Here is a 9,171-nt window from a genome sequence, read left to right on the forward strand (position 1 = left end):
TATTAAGTCATTCTTTTATTTATTTATGGGGTATGTGTACACCTCTTGGCTTGTAATAGATAGGGCTTGGAGTGCATTTTTATTCCCTTTCCCTCTTCCCCATTTGTTTTAGTTAGCAAATGTAATAGGTTCATTAGCTTGATTGCTTGCTTTCGTTGCTACGTGTTAATTTGCTTTATTAGGCTCTTGCATTTAGTCGAACATGCTAAGTGTTATGTGCTACGTGTTTATAGGTGATTGACATGTCTACTTGCTTTCTATAGTCATAGATGAATGTGATGGATGAATGCACGTCACCACGCTAGTCCAACGCTAGTTGTGGCTCATTGTCCCGTTCTCCACTAGTCCAACGCTAGTAGGAATTCATAGATATGGGCTAGTTCAATGCTAGACCCTTAGGGATTTCCCTCGCTAGTTCATACTTGCATGTTTCACTACATTTCATGCATTTTTCTTAGTTTTCTAGCATTTGCATGCTCCTCCAATCCTTTCCCCTTCATTTTAGGCTTTTGCATCTCCATGCTAGTTATAGGGTACATTTGTCTGAGAGTCCCCTTTCGATAAGGGAAACGAACGAGTGTGGCTACAAAATAGCCTTAGCACGCTAGCTCTTCCTTCTAGTCAAAGGGAAAATTAAAGTCGTGAAATTAGGAGTCATTCCCGTACCCGACTTGATGCATTCCTCCAGGTTCATACACTCTCATTTTATCATATCACTTCCTCACTTTCTTTATCCACATTCTCTCACCACTTACATTTTTCGCAATCCACATGCCATGTTCAAACACTTTCCCTGTCACTTATTTATTTTCTATCTCACAAATTGCACCCAATTGCACTTATATGCATTTACTACTATTGTACCATATTTTCATCCACTTGCACACAAGCACCTTCATTTTCTCAATTTGCACACATGCACTTTTCTTACATTTGCACACTTGCACTTACATTTGTAGTTTTATTTTATTTTGCATTCTTCTCACATTTTCACACTTGCACTCATACTTGAGTCTTCATTTGCATTACCCATGACCTCTATGAGGACTTTCCTTATTGGCCACCACAACTCATGTGGTTGGGACCAAAAAGCTTCATAAGAGACATTTTAGATTTAAGATTGCATTTTTTTTAGCATCCATTAGTCATGTCCAACATGCAACACATACTTTGGGTAGAAAAATTGGGAAAAGAAGGGCTAAGTCACGCAACTATCTTTGGCTAGGGTAAGGGAGTGCCTTAGGCTTTGCCTTTGCCTTCTCCCTTATCAAATGTGACCCGCGATCCCTTTCTTTGGTTACGTAGACCTAAACGTTCTTTAAAAAGGGTTTGTTTACTTTTCTTTCCAAAAATCACTTTTTGGGTGACTTGGTACACCCTAACTCTATACCAAGTGGCGACTCCATTTTTCATTCAAAAAACCCTTTTTGAACTTTCTTTGGCCGAATCGTCGCATTTTCAAGTCCCACGGCCTTTTATTTTTATTTTCACACACGTTCACATACACACTACTTTCACACACTCAAAAAGTGGGGCGCGACAGTTGGCGACTCCACTGGGGACTTCCTAAGTGGGTCCAAGCATTTGATTTAGCTATTCTTTTTCTTTTTCTACCCTTTTTATGCATAGCATTTGGATATTAGGGTTGCATTTTTCCTTTTTTAGGATTTTTTGCATTTCGCGCGTATCAACTCACTCACTCACCCATTTGGCGTACGATTGATTTGATGGATGGATGATTTATTTATGTGATTCCGCGCTTTGCATTGCATTTGGGTGGGGGACATTACCCTAGAGCCTCGCGTTGGTTCTCGATCCCTCCCCTCCAAACAAGCACTAGCATACGTGCATACGCTTTAATTTTTCACCCCTCTTTTATTTTTCTTTTAGTGGCTTGTCACGCCACTCCACCCTATTAGGATTTTAGGCGACTCACTTGGACTTGTGATCGCGACACGATGTGTGCGTAGCATGATCCGAGGGGTCACTCAACCTTCCATTTTAAGCTTTGGGTTCATAGCCTTTATCTTTTAGTCGAAGGTTGAGGATTTTTGATAGATTCACTCATGACATGTAGCCGTGACACGATGTGTGCGTAGCAATGTCTGGGGAATCGCTTGAGCCACCGACAAAGAATCTTGGGATTGATGACCCTTGGTTTCCAAGTCTGAAGGTTCGGGGACCTAAAACCTATCGAGTCTAGATGCATTAGTGAGCCAATACCTCATGCATCCATGATAGCTTGCCTAGGGTAGAGTCTGCCTTGCCTTATTAGGGACACTATTCACGAGGGGAGGGGTCCAACCTTTTTTTTTTTCCTCCTATTGCTTTGATTGCTTTATCTCGTTGCTACAATGTGTTATGTGTATTTATCTGGCTGAACTAACTTTTCTTGGTTTTGTGTCTCCATTGCAGTCCTAAACCCTAGCAAATAAGAGGTCTGGCATGACCTTCTTTTAGAACCTGCCCTTGTAGATAGGTTATTGCACGTTTAAAGATTTTGGTATATTGCATTCATAGATTAATAATTGCATAGCATTCTAAGCCTACCTTGGCGTATAAAAGGTCCCTTTAGGTCATAAAATCATGTTTTATCGCTTCAATAAACTGGCATCATGCATAAACCCTAGAAGGGAATGCCATTTATTGGATCCCGTGTTAGGAATAAGCCACCTTGTGTCTCGGATACTTAATCCAAGGAGACTTGCACGTTTACATTTTGTACCATCCAAAGGGGTAGTGCACAAGGTAAGGTAGGATCCGATCATTTTTATAGAGCAATCTTTGGAATATGAGCGTTTAATAATCACTTTTTGGCCATTTTATCAAAATCGGTAAAAATCCCTGGCGTAAAGGACATTAATTGGAACAAATTCACCAATATTTCCTCACTGATGAGACGATAAATAAATTGAGGCCAAAATCTGATATTAGAAGGCTCATAGACTAATGCATCGCAATAAATCTTTGAAACCACCAATAAGCTGTCAAGTCCATTCAATCCACTGGACTATTTTTATTCACCAATTACTTCCAGTCCATTTTATCAATTTGATTCATTTTTAGAGCGAGCTAGACGGTTTTAAATTCATTTGACCAGTTTACCCTTTTTTTTTTAGGGTGATCTAATCAATTTTGAATAAATCATCCGATCCATTTGACCAGTTTACCTATTTTTAGGGCAATTCGGTCGATTTTGAATAAATCATCCTTTCACTCGATCTGTTTGATCAATTGATTTCATTCAATTCATTTGATTAGTTGAATTCATTTTTCAGGGTTATCCATTCAATTTTCAATAAATAATCAAATTTCATTCAATGAATTTGACCATTTTACCCCTTTTGACACATCATGCGTCGATCAAAATAAGCAATTCATTCGGACTTTGTCCTCATTTTTAGGACGAATGTTTCTTCTCACTCCAAATTGGCCAAATTTTTCAAATCATTTTTCACTCAATCAATTGATCGGATTCATCAGGTATGGTATGGTGCCTACCCTAGAGGATTGCATTTTCATGCTAGGCCTACCCTTGGCATAAAAGGGTTTCCCCATAGGACATGCATACCGATTTTATAGTCTTGATTACTAACTCTGGGTATTTTTCTTTTATTTTTTCCCCTCTCCCCTGCATTCATAAAAATAGTTCAATAAGGTGAAAATATCTTTCCATATCTGATAAGGTTTAAAAATTACAAGTATTACTTGATTCTTGGGCAGACCCTACAATGTGAAGTCGAAAATTCATTTGAAAGCGCTGGTGCAAAACATCTAAGGGATTTCATTGCTAAAAAAAAAAGGGGATATTAAGAGAGAAAATGTGTATACATGTGCGAAGGAATTTCGTAGAAGTTTTCTCATATGTATTGCTTTTAAATTTTTCTAACATTGGCATTAATGAAGCTTTTATTCAGACAATTATTGTTTTGTATGTATATTCATGTACATTTCATTGTTTATTTTTGCTCATTGAAAGTTTCATGATGAATTTTAAGAAATAAGACTAAATTGGGACTTTTTCAACCTCCAGCCTGAAAATTCGCAAGTGTGTGCTTTCTAAAACCCTTGTGTACACTAGATTAGTGATCCGAGCTACACAATAAGAGTGCTCAAAATTAAAAGAGGTCACTCAAAAGGCCCCATGAGATACCTTTCTCCTTCACTTAACCCAAAAATAAAATCAGTCACATTGATTGATAAATTGCAAATTGGGGCAATCTTTGCTTGAAAATGCTCACCGGTCTAACCAGATTCAATCACATCTAAGTGAAAGCAAAAATGTGCATTATTCTTGTTTATTTTGAAAATTTGAAATGATACTTCAAGCATTCTTTTCTCCACCTATACACATTTTATCATTTGCTCTCCCATTTGAGCCTTTGAAAGAATAATTTCGTTTCAAATAAGAGCCCTAATGATCACTACCCTATATTGGAAAATTTTCAAATATCAAAAAGGGGAATGAATTTTCAATAACCATTTCGTTACTTTAGTTGTCATGAGGTGTAAGAATGATGCTTTGGCCGTCGTTTCTACAACCTAAACACTGATCATCCCTTGCATCCTCATTTGAGCTAAAAATTGGTGGTTCTTTTCGAGTGCACATGTGATCGCACCCCACATTGGGGAAGGAGATTGGGAAATTTTGAAAAAGAAAAAAAGAAAAGGGGAAAGGGAACCGCGAATTGGGGAAAATTGATTCCACTTGGGTTCCAATTTTGAAAAAAAAAAAAAGAAAAGAAAAGAAGAAGAAAAGGAAGAGTTTTGTCCGCGTGGATCGCCTATGTTTCGCAAATATGGATGAACAAGAGTCTTCCTCAGTCAGTTAATTCAGATACATGCAAGAAATTTCGCATTAACGAAAGTTTCCTCTCAGAGTTATTGTAAGGAACGGAATAAAAGTCAGGCCCTCTTCTTTTCCAATCAAACATTCTATCCCTAGTTATCCCTTTTGAGCCTATAGAATAAAATACTTCATTTGGCAACCCCTGAGAATCGCAAACCCCACACTGGAGCAAGTTTGAGTTGAAAAGGAAAAAGTTTCAAGAAGTGAAAAAGTGATAATGCAACAAAATCAAAAGACAAAAGAAGAAAAGAGAACCTCAGTTCAAAAATAAACTGGGACAAATTTTGTGAAACTTCAAAAGAATGGCAGAAGGCCAAAAAATCAAAAGAAGGAAGAAAATAAAAGAGAAAAAGCCTCAATTGAGCATAAACTGGGACAAATTCTGATTTAGCCCTAAAATAGGGTTGGCGCAACAATGCGATCTCGAATTCTTCAAACCACTTTTGAAATCCACTTTCAAGCCTTAACTTTTCTAAGCACCCCACCTGACCCCATTACAAAAGCCGAAAGTCCTGACTTCTGTTCTTTGCAATGGGCCTGTCAAGAAAATTTCTGATGCCGGAAAATTTTAGCTGTATTTCTGAATTGCTTGAGTATGGGGTTGACACTGCTCTTCATGAGAAAACCCGCAAGGACACTTTTGAAAAAAGGAAAAAGGAAAAAGCGAGCGAAATGAATGCAAAAGAAAAGTGCAAAAAGATTCGACGCTGAAGTCCCTAGTGAATGATGAGAAAAATGCAAGCAAAGTCTGAGATCTTTGAGTTCAAAATAGGGGCAATTTTGGAAAATTTGATCTTTGGTGCAATGTCCCTGAAAGTCTTATTCTTTAACTATCGTTTTCAAGCCACATTACAAGCTCATAAAGTCCATCGTTGACTTATTCCTTCATGACAACCCAAAGTGAGGATTATGCTCATAAGAAAATCCATCAATCATTGTGATCATAAGGGTATAACCAGTTTTGCATGCTTAGCTATAGTTTCTACCCATATTGTTGCAAGCCTATAAAGCTCATATGTGGACAACGTTTTCTTAAGGAATAAGGGTGACAAACTCTTTGCTTTCACTAAGATGTGATGTTGAATGCATTACAATTTTGGGCACAAGAACCAGACAAATCTTGATCTCTCATTTTCCTTGGCCACCTCAAATCAGAAATAAAGTCACTTAATCGGTCCTGAAGATGAGCTAACTGGAAATTGTGACTCATTACCCAAAACACAGATGCTAAAAGTGAGGAAAAATCTTCTGCAATTTGGTTTTATTCTGAGAGATTCATCATGAAATTTCTGCATGAGTTCAAACTCGACGTCTAAATTTTTTTCACATTGTATATATGATTATAAATGGGGAATCATCTGAACAAATTTTTGCAATCAAAGGAGTCCATACTGGGGCAAATTTTTATTTGTGAGATTTCGCGAAATAAGCCCACACTGGGGCAGATTTTGTAACACATTTGAGGATTTCGTCCAAAAAGCAAATAATACATTTTTCAAACCAATCACGCTGCTCTTTTCATGAAATTCAAGTGCATGTCATAAGCCCCCTGTGCAGGTATTCATAGTTGAAATCGACGAAAGAGCATCTGGTGATGTGGAAGGCCGATGCCGAAGAAAGAGAAGAAAGAAGGGAAAAGGGCCCTACACCGAGGTCAAATTATTTTGAAAAGATTCTCTTGGAAAATCAGAAAAATTCAAAAATCAAAAATCAAAAATCAAGTTCAAATTCTTGTTTCTTGGAAAATCAAATTTAATTTCTGGTTTTTTGACAAATCAAATTCAATTTCTTGACCAATTGGATGGCAGGACTGGGTCTTATCCCACTGACCATTCACAAACTTCACAAAAATCACGTTGGGCTTGGTTTTCGTGCCACCAACTTCGCAAACATCACGTTGGGCCTGGATTTAGTGCCGTCAACTTCACAAAGATCACGTTGGGCCTGGATTTTGTGCCGCCAACTTCACAAAGACCACTGGATTTTGTGCCGCCAACATCACTTTATCACGTTGGGCTTGGATTTTGTGCCGCCAACTTCACTTCATCACGTTGGGCTTGGTTTTCGTGCCACCAACTTCACAAACATCACGTTGGGCCTGGATTTTGTGCCGCCAACATCGCAGCATCCCGTTGGGCCTGGATTTTGTGCCGCCAACTTCACAAACATCACGTTGGGCCTGGATTTTGTGCCGCCAACATCGCAGCATCCCGTTGGGCCTGGATTTTGTGCCGCCAACTTCACAAACATCACGTTGGGTTTGGATTTTGTACCACCAACTAAGGCAGACTCGGGTTTAATCCCACCGACCAATTCATCGCGCTGGGACAAATTTTTGGATAATTTTCCAAGTAAATCTTATACAGTTTCTTCATACATGCCAGCATTTCATTTTTGCACTGCCACTAGCCGTTGGGTCAGTCCCACTAGTGTGCATTTCTTTTATCTTGCCGCTAGCCTTTGAGTCAGTCCCACTAGCGTGCCTTTCATTTGCACTGCCACTAGCCGTTGGGTCAGTCCCACTAGTGTGCATTTCTTTTATCTTGCCGCTAGCCGTTGGGTCAGTCCCACTAGCGTGCCTTTCATTTGCACTGCCACTAGCCGTGGGTCAGTCCCACTAGTGTGCATCATGATTTTAAATTTCTTGTCCGGGTCTATCCCGTGGGTCTATCCCATTTATATTTCTGTCCGGGTCTATCCCGCGGGTCTATCCCGTTTACATTTCTGTCCGAGTCTATCCCGTTTACATTTCTGTCTGGGTCTATCCCATTTACATTTCTGTCCGGATCTATCCCGTGGGTCTATCCCGATCTATCCCGTTTACATTTCTGTCTGGGTCTATCCCATTTACATTTCTGTCCGGATCTATCCCGTGTCTATCCCGTGGGTCAATCCCATTTACATTTCTGTCCGGATCAATCCCGTTTACATTTCTGTCCGGGTCTATCCCGTGGGTCTATCCCATTTACATTTCTGTCCGGATCTATCCCATTTAAATTTTTGTTCGGGCCAGTCCCATGATTTTTAAATCTTATTCGGGTCAGTCCCATGATTTTAATTTTGTTCGGGCCAGTCCCATGATTTTTAATCTTATCCGGGCCAGTCCCATGATTTTAAATTTTATTCGGTCAGTCCCATGATTTTAAGTTTGTTCGGGCCAGTCCCATGATTTTAAATCTTATTCGGGTCAGTCCCATGATTTTAATTTTGTTCGGGCCAGTCCCATGATTTTTAAATATTATTCGGGTCAGTCCCATGATTTTAATTTTGTTCGGGCCAGTCCCATGATGTTAAATCTTATTCGGGTCAGTCCCATGATTTTAAATTTTATTCGGGTCAATCCCATGATTTTAAGTTTGTTCGGGCCAGTCCCATGATTTTAAATCTTATTCGGGTCAGTCCCATGATTTTTAAATCTTATTCGGGTCAGTCCCATGATTTTTAATTTTGTTTGGGTCAGTCCCATTTTAAAGTTTGTTAAGGAGGTCAGTCCTCAATTAAAAAGCGTCAGTCGTTCGAGTAACTGCAGCCGGATAACACAGGTAAGCATTTGGTGTCTACTTCTTTGTCTCAAGTTTTTCCAAAACTCAGACAAAGAGGGGCAAACTGTAGACACCAAAAATTTCATTGATTCAATCTTAAAATTTTATTTAGTTTTATTCATTCAATTTTGACTTTTTAGTCTTTTTATTGTTATTATTATTTATTCTTGTTTCATATTATTATTATTTATTATTTTTAATTCAACCTTTTCATTGATTTAAGGTTGCAAATAATAATTGGTGTTCATTCTTATTTTTAATACATTAAAATTCATCATTTTCTTTTTACAGCAATTTTACACTAAATTTTAGAAAAGCCTGAATAAAGATCCATTTTATCTTTTTAAAAATTTGATTTTTCTTGCTAAGGCATTTTGCAAGGTAATTTTAAAATTTAGCATATTAAACAAGTGTGTCAATTGCATGTTGAACAAGTGTGCAAATAAGCATTAGACAAGTGGTTAAGGAATTGTAGGACAAGTGTTTAAGGAAGGGTAGGTGTTTGAGACACCTGGAGGTCTAAGAAAAGAGGAGAGGTACGAAAAGCTAAAAATCCAAAAGGCTCTCGGTTGGGGCGGCTAAGAAAACAATTAAGGGGCAAGCAAAAAAAATCAGAGAAAAAAAAAACGAGAAGCGAAGGGAAAAAGGGAGAGCCGACAGAGGGGAGGGGGGTCGGATGGAAGACTAAAAAGGGCGACGGAAAAGGAAAAAAGGAAAAAACACAGAGCTGGGGACGAAGGGAATAACCATCGGAGAGGCTTGAGAAAACGGAGGGAAATA

This window comes from Coffea eugenioides, chromosome 5, assembly GCF_003713205.1.
Source record: "Coffea eugenioides isolate CCC68of chromosome 5, Ceug_1.0, whole genome shotgun sequence".
NCBI lineage: Eukaryota > Viridiplantae > Streptophyta > Magnoliopsida > Gentianales > Rubiaceae > Coffea > Coffea eugenioides.